The 17,951-nt window shown below is 35.9% G+C and overlaps 1 protein-coding gene and 1 long non-coding RNA gene across 4 annotated transcripts in view; one reads left to right on the forward strand and one right to left on the reverse strand.

The window, feature by feature from the left end:
• LOC123311280 (D(2) dopamine receptor A) overlaps positions 1–17,951 on the reverse strand; it is a 284,840-nt gene that overhangs the window by 180,933 nt on the left and 85,956 nt on the right. The window lies entirely within an intron of this gene.
• Positions 1,099–2,670, forward strand: LOC123311283. Its single transcript, XR_006537431.1, has 2 exons — positions 1,099–1,473; positions 1,933–2,670. It is a non-coding gene; the product is annotated as an uncharacterized LOC123311283 (long non-coding RNA).

Raw genomic sequence — 17,951 nt, forward strand, 5'->3', positions numbered from 1 at the left:
TGTTGTCGATGTGACGAAATTCTCTCCCTAAACATGAATGATGTAGAAGAAATGGGAAAATACGTTATTGTGACATTGCGGCAAACAAAAAATTTAACAACAAGAAGATTCACCATAACCGATGATGGCTGCAGCTTCAAGCCCTGCATGTTATACAGAAAATATGTAAATCTTCGGCCTCCTGGAACAGAAAGCCTAAGATTTTTTTTGACATACCGAAATGGAAAGTGCATTTCCCTTAATGCTGTCCAGCACACTGGTGGTATCCCAAAGCAAATAGCGAAATATTTATGTTTAAAAGACCCAGAGTTATACACCGGCCACTCTTTTCGCAGAACTGGAGCCGCACTATGGTTGCGGATTCGGGTAGAGATATTTTAGCACTATAAAGCGTGCAGGAGGGTGGAAGAGCACCGAGATTGCGATGAGTTATGTCGATGATTCTGTCAACAAAAAAATCGAAATGTCTAGCAAATTATTTGGAGTTCAGCAGTTTCTGAGTTAACAGATGGTTCATCATCATCAGTATCAACTCTTTCATCATCAAAAATCTGTGTTACTGGAAATAACAATTGTACCGTGATTTTCAACATAGGTATATGACGATAAAACAAAATTTTCTAATGTAAATAATATTACTAACTTGTAAAAATTTTGCAAGTTAACTGTCAGTTTTACAGTTAGTGACTTGATAAAATAAACTTTCTTGATTAATATTGTGTTTTTGGAAACTGACGTTTACAAATGAGAAACAAATAAAATTATTAAAATACGTATTTCACAACACAGGAACAAGTGAACAGTCAATTAGAAAAGATAGCCTTACCTGTGAATGAAAAATGGATGCATATGCTAAGAATCTGAATTAATCTCTCTGATTAACAAAGGATGAATTCAATGTGTAGAATGAATAAGTAAGGAAACCTGCAACTGGTAGAGTGGTAGCATATTGTAAATAAACTTAACCGGGGGATAATTGAGTGAAAATGAAACAATTTCCTATTCGGAAAATCGAAATATTTTTAAAAACAATTAAATGATCTGACGTTCACTTTGGTGTAAACAGTATCCTTCTCACTTTAATAATCTATGATGTACTTCCAGAAATTATTTGTTAAATATGAAAAATATTATAGAGTATTCTATAGTATACTTCCGGATATTCAAAGCAAAAATGCTCCTCTGATTGCAAGTTAATGTAATATCAAAAAATTCCAGTTATCGTTACTTCACTTAGGGGCACTCAATTCGAATTATTTAAGAGTCGAAGCGGTAACGTTCAACACGCTGGAAAACTTTGTGAAATTGTGGACGAATTTGAGCGTTTCTGTCTACTCTCAGCAGGCGACATTATTCTGTCGATGAAAGCATTATTAAACTTCTGAACGTTCGGGAAAATTCAGAAGGGAGCATCCCAAATTGATTCTCGAAGTTTACTGATGGCCCATTTCAGCTGTTTTTCAATATGTACAGGTATGTATAGCGCTAAATACGTCTTCTGTTAAGTGTAATGCGAAGCCTATAATGATATATCCCAATAATCAGAATACAATAAATAGTAGCAGCATAATTTTCATAAAATATGAGAGGAATTCAACAGTTTTTCAACTTAGTCTATGTCTGAGAGAACATACTGTGCTGTTGCAAACGTGCTTAATGGGAACTCCGTGAAAGATATTTTGAACATTTCGATTTGGATATCAAATCAATTATTTGTCAAAATTGGCAAACTCAGAGGTGATGCTCCCCACACCGCAAATGGAGACGAACTCTCGTAAAAATTCTGTATTTTGCAGTAAATTCTGAATCAAATTGAATGATTATTATCTATTTGGTCTGGTCTTTTATGTTGGGACCTCATCCTTATGCAGTCTTCGGATTATGACCGAAAGGAATTATCTACTCATTACTTATTTCTCTTTTTTGTTTCAGATATGATTTCAAAATGAATAAATTAAGAACAAATGTTATTTCAATAAAAAAAGCTACAATATTCCATCATCGACAACCCAAACTCACCATAGACTTTATTTAGCATCTATTCCCAGAATGCATTATCCCAACAAATCCAAAAGAGATGCTATGATCTTAAAGGCTGCAAAAACATATCCATCACAATAATCTCGACCCCATCCAGGACATAAGCTCACTCCCCAACAGACATTCTCCCTTCTCCCTCACAAAGACCTCAAGATCACTCTGAAGAAACAAACCGCTCAAGAATGGCTAAAAAGATACGATACGTGCTTCCAGAACATTTACGATATCCAACAAAAAGTAGAAAAACCTCGAAAAATTTATTGCGTTATAAGACTGGACCAAGTACTCATTAGAAGCCTCTGAATAGGATACATGAAATTGATTCACAGACATCTAATATCTAATGTCAAATGATCTAGCTGTGAGTTCTACCTACTGTTGTACATGTACAACACATTATAACACACACTGTCCTCGTTACAGAAGAGCAGGTCATATGGTCTGAAGAATAACCTCAAAGATAACCTCAGCTCACAAGAATAAGCAGAAGCATTATTAAAATTTTTAAATGAAACTCAAATAAGAACTCCGAACACAATCTTTTATAAAGAACATGTACTTCCTGAAATATCTTTATCGCATGAGTTTTGTACAGCTATTAATCTATTAAAGAAGTGTGCTTTCACAGTATATAGATTATTGTCTTGAAACTTACAGAAAAATTTCTGCGGTGCATTGAAGAACTGGTCAAATAACTCTAGATCACATTTACTAATACTGTTGTTTCGAGATCTCTTTTTTCCAGTTAGGATTTGGAACAATAAAAGTCAGATTATTTAGGAAAAAATAAATTCCTGTGTTAGAGTCGAGGAGTCCCGAAATTCAAATTAGATATTTCCATTACGATTATCAGGACCCAGGCAATGCAAAACTCTTCTTGAAAACTAATGCCAAAAAGGGAGTAGTCTCCAGAACTTTGACTGAAATGGGATGACCTGAGTGAAATAATGATAGCTTCACTTTAGTCCTATCCTAATTACAATAATTTCGAATTCGTGGTTAGGTATAATAAATTCAAAAGTTCATACATATCCCATGCAAATCTATTCGATATAGCTGGGACACAATCTCATTTTTCACAGCTGAGTGCATCGGACCAATAATTTATGTGCATTGCAAGTAAGAAGTGAATGACCTATAGTTCCCAATAAAATTTGCTATGATGAAGTATGTCCGATATGCAATCACGCACATTTTGTACCCGAAATCAACTTAAATAGCGTGATCCAGAAATTTCCTGAAATATTTTATATACATTATCGATATGGATGATTTCGTTCATGTTAGCCAAGAAAAACGGAAGTGCAGAGGGACTCTTTCATGTTTTAAATTAATAAAATACCTTCTGAAATTTAAACTTACCAAAGAAAGTTTCATCGAGTTAGAGTAATAACAACCTAACTCTATAATCTTAGCTTTGACCAAAGATTATACAGGGTCCTGCAATAGTGCGCTAGGCTTCCATATAGTAGCCAAATCAGACGTTTTAGAAATTTAGCTCTCTTATACAGGGTGACCGTTATCAATGTCCAAATATGAAGAATTTCAAATTGTTTTTTCTCGATTTTTTCAAATGTAACACCCTGTATTTTTTTCCATGATGATGTACAGTTTAAAACCTTACATTTTTTCAGAAGTGACCAAAGGGCTATTTTTCATTTTTCGTGCCTGCTGGACACAGGAGTGAAAATAACCCCTTGGTTACTTCTGATATATAAATGTAAAGTTTTAAACCTTCATCATTGAAGAAAATACAGGGTGTTACATTTGAATAAATCGAGAAAAAACAATTTGAAATTCTTCATATTTGGACATTGATAACGTCCAAATGATCAACCTCTCTTATATAAGAGAGGTTGATCATTTGGACGATAACTAGGCCAATTCTTAAGTTAAAAGAAATCCTGATCAAATTCATGTTTCTATCGGTTCTGGAAATCGGTACTGTTTCGTCGAAATTTTGCAGTTTTTTCTGAATAAGATCCGTACCGTTGAAAAAATATCCCTAATATTTTGCATTATGGTAGAGGTATTGAGGAGCATTGTAAATATGCAAAAATATTAGGGGTGTCCCATTTAAAAAAGCACTCATTTGTTGAATAATTTTATTTGGGAACACCCTGTATGTCAGAAAATGAGATGCAGAATTGGAAGTACAAAGGGAATGCTTCTCAACTAAATTCCTAAAACGTCTGGTTTGGCAGCTATGGAAGCCTAACGCACTATTGCAGGACCCTGTAGAGTTAACTCTATAATCTTTGTCTTTGACTTGATATACCTATTTCATCGACGACTCGACGAGACGAGACTTTTCTCGGTCTCGTCTCGAGTCTCATACGAGAGTCTCACAGTGGTCTCGTGAATATTTTGGACAATGAAAGAGTGTTGTTTCCGAATTTGAAAAAAACGATTTGGAATCGTTTCTCCGTATGTATTGAAGGTATAACTTTTTCCTAATTTTTTTCATACAAGATTTCAAAAGCACGAAACAGTAAGTTAGTTTCATCGAAAATTGTTGCTTGACAATGAACGAAAAATGGAACTTTATGGTATAACTTCGTAACGTTTCGTAGTCTGTATCAGACTTTTACCATAAAGTTCCATTTTTCGTTTGTTGTCAGGCAACAATTTTTTCTTATCTGATTTGGTCCTGCCAAATTAGTGCAAGAATTCACGCAGGAGCAAATCGATCATTTCAATTTTTTAATTGATTTTGTTTCAGAGGAGAGACTATGGGAGTGAAAACCCTAAAGAATTTCAGCAGGTGCAAAAAGTCCTCCCAGATTGAATTTCAATCGACATCTAGATTCATCATGTTTACTAGGCGTATAAAAAATTTAATCAACCATCAATCCATAAGGTTTTTCAGAGGAAGGAAGTTTCTCTCTTTTATGGGGGAGGAAAAAATGCAGCTGACATTATGATGGAGATCAACAAATTCTAGGTCATCTGGAAAAAAGAGGGGTTCATCCGGTCCATTATCAGCTTACCGTGTGTTCAAAATGGGGAATGATATCCACCGGATTTGCCCTGCAGCAGATCTTGCTTTTACCGAATCATTAGTAAACACATCACACTCGGCGTTCATCCCTCGTTCTGCTTTCGACTATTATTTGACTAATGGATCTTGAAATTCATTTGTATGTGCTATTTTTTTTTCGAAAACGTCTGCTCGAAAACAAATTACCCACACTTCTGTGCCTAACTGAACTGTCAGAATGCTCATCGTTTATTATTCTGACCCATTACATTGCACTCCACAGTATGTTATATTGAAAAGAAAGGGAGCTCGAATTTTATCGAATAGAAATAATACAAAGTCAGTAAATCACTCGTGCAGGTGTTGAGGAGAGTTACATCTTTTGGAATGAGAACCAGAATCACTTTATTTATCTCTTTTTCCTTTCAACCCAACAAAAAGAGGGGAAATGCAATAAACTAGATCCTTTAATAACATAACAAATTCCAAAACAACATTCACACACCCTCTTGGTCCCACACTTTTCTTAGTTCCAACTACCTTACTACCTATAACCTATAACCTAACTCTATAATCTTTGATTCGAATGTAAGGGACAAGGACGTTTGGCAGTCTGAAGGGAATACGTGCACTATTTTCAACCAAGAATTAGATAGTGATCCCTCGAATAGAGTTCCTGGTTTTGATTTTCCCAGGAATATATGGTGTATTCTGAATCGTATAAGTATAAGGTCACGGACGTTGCAATAGTTTGCTTTTCCGATGGAATTCAGTTGGGAGCATTAGTTGTGAATGCGGGGAAACAGAAGAAACCATAAATCATCAGTTTTATCATTGTCCGATTTATAAATTTCAGGATGGTTTTAGGGCTATCCGCTATACATGCAGTTTCCGAATCTCTTTTGAATTGGGTCAATCTGACATTTCGCAGAATAAGTAATGATTTGATAGACAGTGTGTGAGATTTAACAGCGTGGATATTCTTAAAATATTTTTTTTATCGCGTGCAACACCCTCTGTTGTGGACAACTATTGCTCTCAACTATTATTCAGGTTAATTGATAGATAATTGCGTCCTTCGTTGGAACATAAAAATGGGTATTTAAAATTTGAAGGATTTTGTTTCTATTGCACAAGTTGGCAACATCGACTGAAATATCCGTTGATAATAAAGGACAACAAATACACTACCTTGATGAGATAGATAAAGATGGCTGGCTATGAAGTCTGCGACGAACGAGGAACGACGTAAAATTGTATAGGGTTTTTATGGCCGGTTGCTGTTGAGGCTCCTAGTGAGTACGCGCCTCATGATGGCTGTAAATCAACAGCTGTTATTTTATAAACAAGCCATTGTTCTTTATATTTTCTAGTAGGCGCTGTTATCAAATCGTTAACTAGAAACGAAGCGATTTAAATTTTGAATACCTCTGTTTGAAGAATAATTTTGAATAGTTTCTGCGGTGCATTTGAAAAATTCATGAATGAAACCAAATTGAGAAGAATTCCTCAATTGTCGTTTCAATAATGCGATCTAGTCATGAACGAGCGAAGGAAATCCCAGAGAAGTCGAAACATCTAAACTCAACTGAAGATCGGTTTCGGGATCATTGTCCACTCATCAGTACAGTGTAGCGTTAAATATTACAACCGGAGGATGGTGCCTCAAACAAAATTGGAGGACCGTTTTGAGGAATTATTTCAATTCTCAGCACGATACGACACCTGTCTCGCAAAGACTGAACCAAAACCTCACTTTCCCTGCAGAATTCTTCACCAATTCCATGGCTCACAGATTTAACTACTACCTGCAGTCAACGAATGGAAAACAATTAGTTTCCAATAAGGAATGCATCACTTTCAGGAAATTTTATAACTTGTATTCAAATTAATATGTTCCGAAAACTTTTCAACTAGAAGATAATTTAAACACTAGTACCACAACCTTTTCAAACACTTCCACAAATAAAGACAGCTGTGCTAATCTTAGTATAGGTAAATATGAAGTAGTCATGAAAATTCTCGGACTTTCCTCATTATACGAGCATTTTCTCAAATATCCGGAATGAAGGTGATCTTCAAAGTTTCTCATTACCTGACAAAATATACAGGGTGGTCCAGATCGCAACCAAGAAATTTTAACCACGTGTTCTACATCAAAAATAAGCCCTAGTTTGTCATAAAAACATATGTCGAGAAATGTTTCCTCTCCGAGATACGGGGTGTTAAAATTATAGAAAAAATAATGTCTTTTATTAATAACTTTCATACTGCTTGAAATATTTTTATGAAATTTGAGACATAGCTTTTGAGCGTCAAGGAGCACTTTTTGCATAATATCATTTCTTTTCTATTCTACCAGTGACTTCCGTATTGCAGCGAGACTGAATATTTTCAGATAAAAAAATGATACTCCACTAGTTTTCCCGACAATAAAAATTACTTTTTGAATCCTTATTTAATTTGGAGCAAATTCGGTCTCTTGACTTTTTGGTGTACGAGGCACCGTTTGTGGTTAAAAAAATAAAACACATTCTCATGCATGAAGAAATCGTTCATAAAAATAGTCTTAAAATTATTATTACTCGTATGTAGGTACCTACCATATCAAATTTTGGCGATTTCTTCATGCATGAGAATGTGTTTTATTTTTTTTTAACCGAAAACGGTGCCTCGTACAGCAAAAAGTCACCGATCGACCGACCGAATTTGTTCCAAATTAAATAAGGATTTAAACAGTAATTTTTATTGTCGGAAAAACCAGTGGCGTATCATTTTTTTATCTGAAAATATTTAGTCTCGCTGCAGTACGGACGCCACTGGTAGAATAGAGAAGAAATGATATTATGCAAAAAGTGCTCCTTGGCGCTCAAAACCTATGTCTCAAATTTCATAAATATATTTCAATCAGTGTGAAAGTTATTAATAAAAAACATTTTTTTTCTATAATTTTAACACCCTGTATCTCGGAGAGGAAACATTTCTCGACATATGTTTATATGTCAAACTAGGGCTTATTTTTGATGTAGAATACGTGGTCAAAATTTCTTGGTTACGATCTGGACCACCCTGTAGAAGCATAAAGTTCATTATCATATTACCTATCAATGAAAATTACCTGCCAACTGGAGTGAACTAGTTTTGAGTTGTTTTTATCGGAAGAACAATTAGACATGACGTATATCCCTAATAGCACAAAGTAGTCCTATGGACATCCATAGGACGTCCTCTTCGGACATTACGGACATCCATGGGACGTCCATTTCTGGTACAATGGACGTTCTATGGACATCCGAGGGACGTACAAATGTCACAACTTTGAACCGAATTCGGACGTCCATCGCGGACGTCCAATGGATATCCCGTTGGGACCATCATTAGCAATCTCAACGGTACAAAAATTTACCACGACGTTGGCTATCCTATCTATTAGAATTTTAATGTCCTAGAACCCAATGTCTTACACTCAGACGCAGATGGTATTTTCTGTGTTGTTCTCATTTCCATCCATACTTACTAGAGAAAGTTTTTACACTTGGCCCGGATTCGAACTCGCGAGTACGTGGGGACATCGCATTACTGAGTCTTCGCTGCAACCGTTCTAGCTACCGAGACTATACGATATACCTACTCGTAGGAACATATTCATTATATTTATTTAAACAATGAGAAGGGTTGAGGTGAAACCTATAAACCCATTAAAACAAAATCAATAGTAATGTGAATAACGAAACAAACTTCAGACTCTAAACAAAAATATACAGATGATAAAACCGAAAAACTATCTAGGTTGAGCACTCCACTGATCGTATCTGTTTTTGAAACTATTGACCGAAGGGGCTTCTACAACAGAGGGTGGTAACTTATTCCAGCGATTGAAAATCCTGTTGGATAAAAACTTCTGACGTGGTGTTGTCTTGTAGGCTTCCTTCGAAAGTTTCAAACTATGACCTCTCAGGTTGTTGGAATTCAACGGGAACATTTTTCGGAACTCCTCACCAAGATGACCGACCATAGCCCTGTAGGCGAATATGAGGTCTCCCCGCTCACGACGATCGGCAAAGCTGTCAAGTCCAAAAATGGCCAATCTTTCTTCGTAGGAGGGTCTGGGGTATGAGTAGGGTAAACGAGAGGCTTGACGTTGAACAGATTCAAGAATGTTTTCGTCAAATCTGGTCGAGGGCCACCAGACCTGTCCAGCGTACTCGATTATCGGACGGATATAGGTTTTGTAGAGGAAACTGTACACACTACAATCAGACCCCCTGAAGGATTTCCCGAGAAGATATGTCAGCTGCTTCGCCCTCCCAACAACAGTTGAAATATGATCCGACCAGGTGAGATCTGAATTCACAGTTACTCCAAGGTCTAGATGTCTAGTTACCGTCTGCAATTGGTGTCCGTCGATGTTGTAGGATACACATGGGTTGTTTTTACCAATATTAAGAACGCAACATTTTTCCTTGTTAAAAGGTAACAACCAGTCACGTCACCATCGAGAGAGTAGATCCAGATCCGATTGAAGAAGATGAGATGAGAGAAGTGGCAAGTTGTAAAGCTTGACATCGTCAGCAAACATGGAACAGCTCGATCTGAGGCATGCTGGTAAATCCGATATATAAAGCAGGAAGAGGACTGCGCCCAACACAGAGCCCTGCGGTACACCAGATGACACAGCCCTTTCTGCAGCTGAATATATATTTCCCACTCTTACTCGGAACTTTCGGTTGGAAAGGAAAGACTTGAGCCACTTCAACAATTTACCTCTAAGTCCCAGATGTTCCAGCTTCGAGAGAAGTCGCCTGTGAGGTACCCGGTCAAATGCTTTTGCGAAGTCCAAGTAAATTACGTCAATGGGGTTTCCAGAGTCGAGCGCTTTGGTCCACTCATCAAGGCACGATAGTAGATTTGTAGTTGTGGAACGACGGGGAAGGAAACCATACTAGGACCCAGGAATTATATTATATTCAGAAGAGAAGTGAACAATATGGTCGCTTATGATCCTCTCCAGAATCTTGGACACTGTCGAAAGGATGCTAATTGGTCGATAATTTTGCGTGTCAAGTTTGTCGCCTTTCTTGAATACTGGAGTTATTGATGCCGAAAGCCAATCACTTGGGATGGATGATGACTTCAGTGATTCTGAGAAAATCATACGTAGAGGGGTCGCAAATGCCCCAGCGCAAGTCTTCAGTAAGCGCGCAGTAATTCCATCAATTCCCGGAGCCGCATCGACCCTAAGTTCCAAGAGATACTTCTCTATAACTTGCTCATCGAACACGACGTCAGATAGCTCCGCCTCAACACGCTGGACCTCAGGTCCTCAGGAGTAGGTACAATTCCTAAGGGTTCGATGGTGTAAGCTGAAGCGAAAACCTCAGCAAATATGTCGGCCGTTTCGGCAGCGTCTGTACATGCGTCACCACTAGAGTTCCTCACTGTTGGAACACCAACCTTAGAATTCATGCACGATCTCACGTACTTGTACAGCCTCTTCCCGCTTTTGGACGCAACCAATCTTGTCTCGTAGGAAGACTTTGCCTCTTGTATAGACGACGAGACAAAGTTGGAAAAGGAGCGATGATTTCGATAATCTACCATCGAACCACTGCGAGAAAATCTACGCCATAATGCCCTCTTCTGTCTCACAAGCCTCATTATACCCTCGTTTATCCAAGGTTTTATTGGATTCTGCTTGATTATCTTAGTTCGCTCGTTAGCACTTACAGCTTCACGCGTAATCTCGAGAAATATCTTCCACATGGAGTCAATACTGCCCGCATCCAAAAATGCTCCCTCCCAGTCGGTCCGATTGAGGTACTGCGAGACCTTCTCGTAATCAACAAATCGGAGAGTTTTCTCGTGCTTTCGAACATTGGAAACTACCTGCATCTGAATCTCCGTGGTTAGTACTGAGTGGTCGGACTTTCCAAAAGGGGGCATATAATTCAGGTCGGATATTAAGTTTGGGTCAGATACTATGATGAGGTCCAGAAGAGAAAGGGTTTGGCCTATTCTAAACCTTGTAGGACGCGTAACAAGTTGATGGCAACCAGGATTGTGGATGAATTCAGCATAAGTGTAGGATGGGGAACTCTCTGAAACTAAGTGAGGCAGCGACCAGTTAACATCGGGACAGTTGAAATCTCCTGTGATCAGAACATTTCTGTGTTGCGCGAAAACATCCGCGAGGAATTGGACACATTGTTAACTGATTTATGGAATAGTAGTCGATTAATACAGAAATACCATATAATGAAAACTAAAATCTTAAAACTCAAACATAGATTATTTTATAATAGTAATTACTCAAGTATTTAGTCTTCGTTCATCATAACGTTAAACATAATATAATATTCATAAGATATTCATATACTACAAAGCGGAAAAATGGAGTTTAGTGAAAAATAATATTAAATTTTGGTGTTCATTGATATACATGTATGTATTATTTGGTCCATATTACGGACTCCTAGTGAATATCCGGTATGGACATTCAAAAGATGTCCCTACCGGATATCCACTAGGTATCCGTGATGGACGTTATACGGACCATGTAATGTGTATATGTAATTTGGTCCATATTACGTCCCTAGTGAATATCCAGTATGGACATTCAAAAGATGTCCCTACCGGATATCCAATAGGTGTCCGTCACGGACGTTATACGGACCATGTAATATATACATGTTATTTAGTCCATATTATATGTAATATATATGTATAAGTTATATGGTCCGTACTATGTTCATCACGGACACCTAATGGATATCCAGTAAGGGCATATTTTTGACATTGCCTGTATTAAGTTGGTCAGGGACTCTTTTGGAACTATATGATACGGACATATGTCATATAGTCCGTATTATGTCCATCACGGTCATCCAATGGATATCCGATACGGACATTGTACATAAATTGGACTAACAATGGATATCCATCTTGGACGTCCTAAAACTGTCCGGAAACGGACGTCCAAAGGACATACAAATCAAGTCCATGGACGTTCCGACTTTAAATGGACATGAATTGTACGTCCCATGGACGTTGTGTGCTATTAGGGATTATATATTTTGCATCAGAAAAAATATGGGACTGGAATATGTAGAAATAAAAAAAAATAGGATTTATATTTGAAAAATGAAAAAATGGAAGTTACCACTATTTTATATATCACTGAAGTGGCGGTCTGAAAAAATCTTTGATTGCGCCACTGCATTCTACATAAAAAGTGTCTGTAGAATGAAACATTTGTTTTTAGCTATCATTGAAACTTTACGAAATAGTGCCACCAATTCAAAGAGCCGAAAAATGATTTTCCACTTGTAACTTGAAAATGAAGGAAGATAGAGGTATGTGGTTTTGGCCGTGATCCATCTTTTAAAAATCGAGGTAGGAAACGTGCCATCCATTTTTCCCTAGCTCTCACGGTTACAGAGGTGCCATTCAATCCCATCGAATTTTGCCCACTCTTTACTGTGCACTGATGAGTGTGGAGTGGACAATGATCCCGAAACCGTTCTACAGTTGCGTTTGGATGTTTCGACTCTTCTAGGATTCCCTCGTTCATCCAGTTTGTAGTGTTACATAACACTTTGCGTTGGATCTCTAACTTCTCTTTAAATCCGAAATGCATTCATGAAATTTTTCAAGCAGATTTAATGTCCACGTAGAAATTAAATCTCGCCCCCAATGAAATACCAACTTTTAATCGGGCTCTCTAAAAATGCGACGTTGTAGAAATTCTTTCACAACAATTTTCATCCTCATAGAACGAATGTACGGTTATGAGTCTCGCCGGGAATAACTTTTGCAGTTGAAAATTATAAAATTAAAAGCTAAATGAAGCAATACGTATATTCGTTACGCTGATCCTCAGAAATTTCTGCACGCTCTCATGATTTTATGAAATTTGATATTTAACAATTTAACTCAACTCCACGAATGCTAGGAGATGGTTTATTGATCAGACGGTTCCAAAATTTTATCTGTGAAACCTATATTTACCATCTATGCGCCTATATATAAAATAATTCATGACGATTAGTTAATGGTTTTTTTTTACATTTTTGACCTTAACAAAACAAAGTAACGTGCGTTCAAAAAAATTCGTCGTCAAGTAGGCTATGGAATTTTGAACGTGTCTAAACGTAATTCTTAGCTAGAGCTATACTATTTTCCAGGTGAACTGTCAATTTAGCATTTTGGATTGTTTTCACTGACGTGTGAAAATCTTTTACTACTGAATCCTACTTCAAATTTGGGGAGAAAATAAAAGGAGAATGGAAATATTTAGTTCGTCGACTTCATAGAGGAATTCCAATGTTACTGTATATTATTATCAATTTTTCATAGTACTTTTTTGCGATATGTTGACGAAACAGGTATGTTCAAACAAAATAGGAAATGATCGACCAAAGAAAAAAACTCCAGAGTTCAGCAATAATAAAAATATGATGACAGAAACTCCACAAACCTCTGTTCGGGTTTTATCTCAAGTGAGACATCCATTTGTTTCCATAAAGATTGACATGTTATCAGAAAATTGAAAAGGTTGTGATTACCTACCCTTGTAGCATCCAAAAAATTGAAGTTCGGTATGCATCAGTCAAAGGCAAAATGTGGGACCTATTTCCTATTATGGAACTTTAACAGCAGAACGTAATGAAGGAGAAAGCATCATCCTTTTTTATAGCTGAATTGAATTTTGATATATTGACCAATAGCTATTTTCATGTAATTCAGTTCTATAGTTTAGTCATGGATTTCCAGTAATGACTAAATTAATTCAACTGTGATTTATTCATATGACTGAAGTAGCTAGAACCTTTTTACAAAAAAACATAATACTACTATCAATTCAAAATTCATGTCTCACGTATAAAAATAGTGAACGGTTAAAATTTTACGAATAATTTTTCTAACCGCCTCAGATTGCTTGGATTCTTGTCATCTTATTCAATGAAACAAATGCTCTTCGCACGTTGGGTGAAATTTACAAGAAACCTTTTCTAAAAAGTGCCTTTCCACTTTCCGTACAAAATTACGATATATAGGTTAGGTTAGGTTAGGTTAATGTCATCATTGTTTACATTTTGGGCATAGACCTATAAAACACATGGACGCGCCCTTCCAGTGAGTTTCAATAGCCACGAGTGCGGCCAACATGAGATGGAGCTAGTATGGGCAAGAAAACGTTCCTTAGAACGCCTTAGCGCTAAGCGCATACGATTTATTTCGATTTTTTTTATATAGGAAAAATTAGAAATGGAATTTGCTTAGAAATATTTCGATAATTGATTATAAATATAATTCTTTTAATTTAGGTATTAATTTCCGAGCTATATTTGTATATTGGCGCCCGTTAGAGATAAAAACAAGTACCTATAATCGAATATAAAAAATTGAACGAATATTAGTATCGTTTAATGATCCAATTAGAACTAAAGAGCATAATTTTTGCTTTCGGCAACTATTCCTCGGAAAATACAACAGGTAAGTTCATGAAAAGTTTGTGAATAAATTGATTTGAATAAAAACAATTGAGCACATTTTTAGCCAACACAATATTCTGATTTCTTATTGGTTCAATATCTGAAAAAATATTTCATTGATCAATATTGATCAAAAGGTTAAAAAATAGACATTACAATCAGCATACTAATTTTCTCTTCTAATCTCAAGTGCTTCTTGAGTATTATTTTAACTAGATGAGAAAAGAATTGACATACATTTATTGATTTGAAATGAATAATTCAACTATGATATAATAAATCGATTAATACATTCGAAGTTACTATACCTGTGAAATTTCACTTTATCTGTCTTTTCAACTCATTTCGTACTATTAATTGCACTCTACGAGGACACCATTATTACATTCATAATGGAAAAAGGATACGACATTCAAAGTTGATCTAAAATTGATGAGAAAATTCTGAACATTTCGATAAATACAAAGTGCAAACGAATGTTTTGCCCATACTAGCTCTATCTTATTTCGGCCGCACCCCCTCTCTCTCTACGCCGTGTCCATGTGTGTAATATGTCTATGATTTTGGGAGACTAAGTAAGGAAAGACATACGTTCAGCCACCGAACATCAGCCTTCAAAATTTCATAGCCTACGTGAGGACGAATTTTTTTGAACGCACGTTATAAAATAATTTCTCAAAGCCCAATACAGATTTGAAATCTACATACAGCAGAATTGCTGCAGCATATTCCAAGAAGTGATAATGAATATCACCCCAAAATTCCAATTATATTGTGGATGGACTAGGTACTATTATTTTCCTATATATTTTTTATCGATAAGCAATTTTTTAAATAGTTTGTTGGCTTCAGTTAATACTAATTCTTCGAATTTTTTTCTCTCCCCTTATATGTGAAACAGTTTTTTATTACTATGCCTTGTTTTTTAGATATTAGGAAAGGAAAGCAATGAAAAACTCAAGAAAATTTTTTTTTTACCGAATTATCCATCAATGGATACCATTATTGTTATAGATTTCCTTCTAATCTGCAGCAAGTTTTAGAATATTGTATTATATTTAAAAACCTTTTTATTACCAATTCAAAAAAAAAAAATTAAATTCAGTTTGAGCTGGTGCATTACAAAAAACTTGCATTAGAATCAAATTCTAGAATTCCAAACAATGTGCAGAGAACTCGGCAGAGAACGACCAAAAAAGAAATTTGTTATAGGTAAAGTGAAAACTACCTTTATTTTCTACATTTCCATTAAAGTTCACAAAGAAAAGTTGTTTGAAACTAACTATATTTGAAATCACATATATCAATATATCTAACAGGGTTAACTGATCCCCAATGTGGGGGTTATTTTTTTTTTAATGAAAATTAGTTTCCAGTTCGAAACTTATTAATCACCGAGATGCATAAGATCCGGGAGTTGGGTTTGGGTAATTAATACATGCTCATTAAAGAGATATCCACAGGCTTTGTTAGGGTGACATATTTTATCCGCTAGTGAAGCGGGCAATTTTTCAATATTATATTCCCTCGTCAGTGAAATTTAAATTGATTATGTGGCTTAGTTGATGCGAGAAGTGATTTGAATGGCTTGTTTATCAAGTTCTTTCATTTATAATACTGTCATTGACATACGATATCTCTGACGCTTCAAATTGAAATGAGGCTGAAAAACTAAGTGAGGTTTATAGTGAAAATATTCAATTTAATTTTTTGCGATCGAACTGGACGTGAAGAAATTTATTCCTCATCCAGTTTTTATGTATAGATAATGGGTTTCCACTGAATTGACCCCTACTCAAGACAGAAAAAATGACCAGTATGTCAAAAACAGACGAAACTAGAACTTATCTAGATAAGGGCTGGCAACAATTATTTAATCTCTGACAGCCCTTTGATTATGAAAACCCATTAAAACAGAGGTGTATGGTGTAGGTATACTCATAAAAAAATTCTACATTTCTGTTACAGTGTTTGTTACAATGAGAATAAATGTATGCTTTATTGCCAATATAAAAAAATATCTCATACTATTTCCAGTTTCTTATTTGGAACTTGTGTAATTTGAAAATAGTGGCACGATACTTGACTGTGGAAAACGAAACTCTTCTGGGCATCACTACTATTTTTGAAATCCACTGAAGGAAATTCTATGTGACACTTTTTTATATTGGAAATCAAACACTATTACAGAAATGTGGGGTTTATATCAGAATAATTTCGTTTTTAAAGAAAAAACGCATTGACGCCTCATCATATTTAATACAGGGGACTCTAGGAATTGATAGTTCGATGAAAATTAGTAGAGGTACTCTAGGTAATAATTTCACTGGTGCTGAAAAAAAAACGAGTGATAGAATTTCATAGAACTAAAACAGAATGATACGATTTTCACTAACATGAGTTGTTGAACCAAAACACGAGGAAGTGTATTCGGTATTATTTGACCTCGTAAGACCAACACTATTCTCTCCACTACGAAAATGGATCGAACTGATTGACCCTTTATTATATGCCAGCAGATGCTACGATGTATAACCACACCGCAGCGCCACCTAGCAAGAAACGAGATTCAATTCAAATCATCTTCCTAATTGTCAGCATTAACTCTTCCTCGATGGAATGGCCATTTGTTGATACTTTGATTGATTTTTATAATCAAGGAATATAATGGATATGAACTAATGTCGATTGTACGTATAAGATAAGAAGCTTGCCTAACTTGATATGAAAAATTATGAAGAAAATAATTCACTGCAGGCCAACGGGTTTTCTGATGAAGAAATACCAAAGTGAAACTTCCTCTTCAATGTTACACTTTTCAGATAATAAGGTAATGAAGTCAGGACTCTGGAATTTGATTGGCCGGACTATGAGGGAGTCAGTAAATGATTGAAAAATGCGCTTGGCGATTCAGAAAGCTGATAGTGCGGTAAAGCCGGTAAATAGTGTAGGTGTAAATGATAATGATACAAAAGTAGATAAAACACATACAATACATACTGTGTATATGTATTGCGAAAATTAATTAATGAGTAATGTAATTATACAATTCAAACAACCTAACTCTGCTCACATCGTTCGGGCAACGGCAGAGTCGTGTGGGCAAGTACCACTTTCCGCAAGAGTTAGTAACATTATTTATTCTACAAGCAATTGAAATATATACAGGGTGTGGCGTAGTGAATGGGTAATATGGTACCTGCGGGTAGAGGACGTTACGGCGGTTCATAAAAATATGTATTATATTTAGTAAAAGTACGTTATTGGTTTTCGAGATATTGGAAATTTTTCAAAATTTAAGAAAATTGAACCCTTTACCACTCGTTTTGGAGGCAAGACTCCAAATGAAGAAATTTTTTTCAATCTGTTTTTTGGATAGCATTCCTGGATTGATGCGATATCGAATGTAATTTATGATATATGTAATGAAACCTGAT

The sequence above is a fragment of the Coccinella septempunctata genome, chromosome 4 (assembly GCF_907165205.1).
Source record: "Coccinella septempunctata chromosome 4, icCocSept1.1, whole genome shotgun sequence".
Classification (NCBI taxonomy): domain Eukaryota; kingdom Metazoa; phylum Arthropoda; class Insecta; order Coleoptera; family Coccinellidae; genus Coccinella; species Coccinella septempunctata.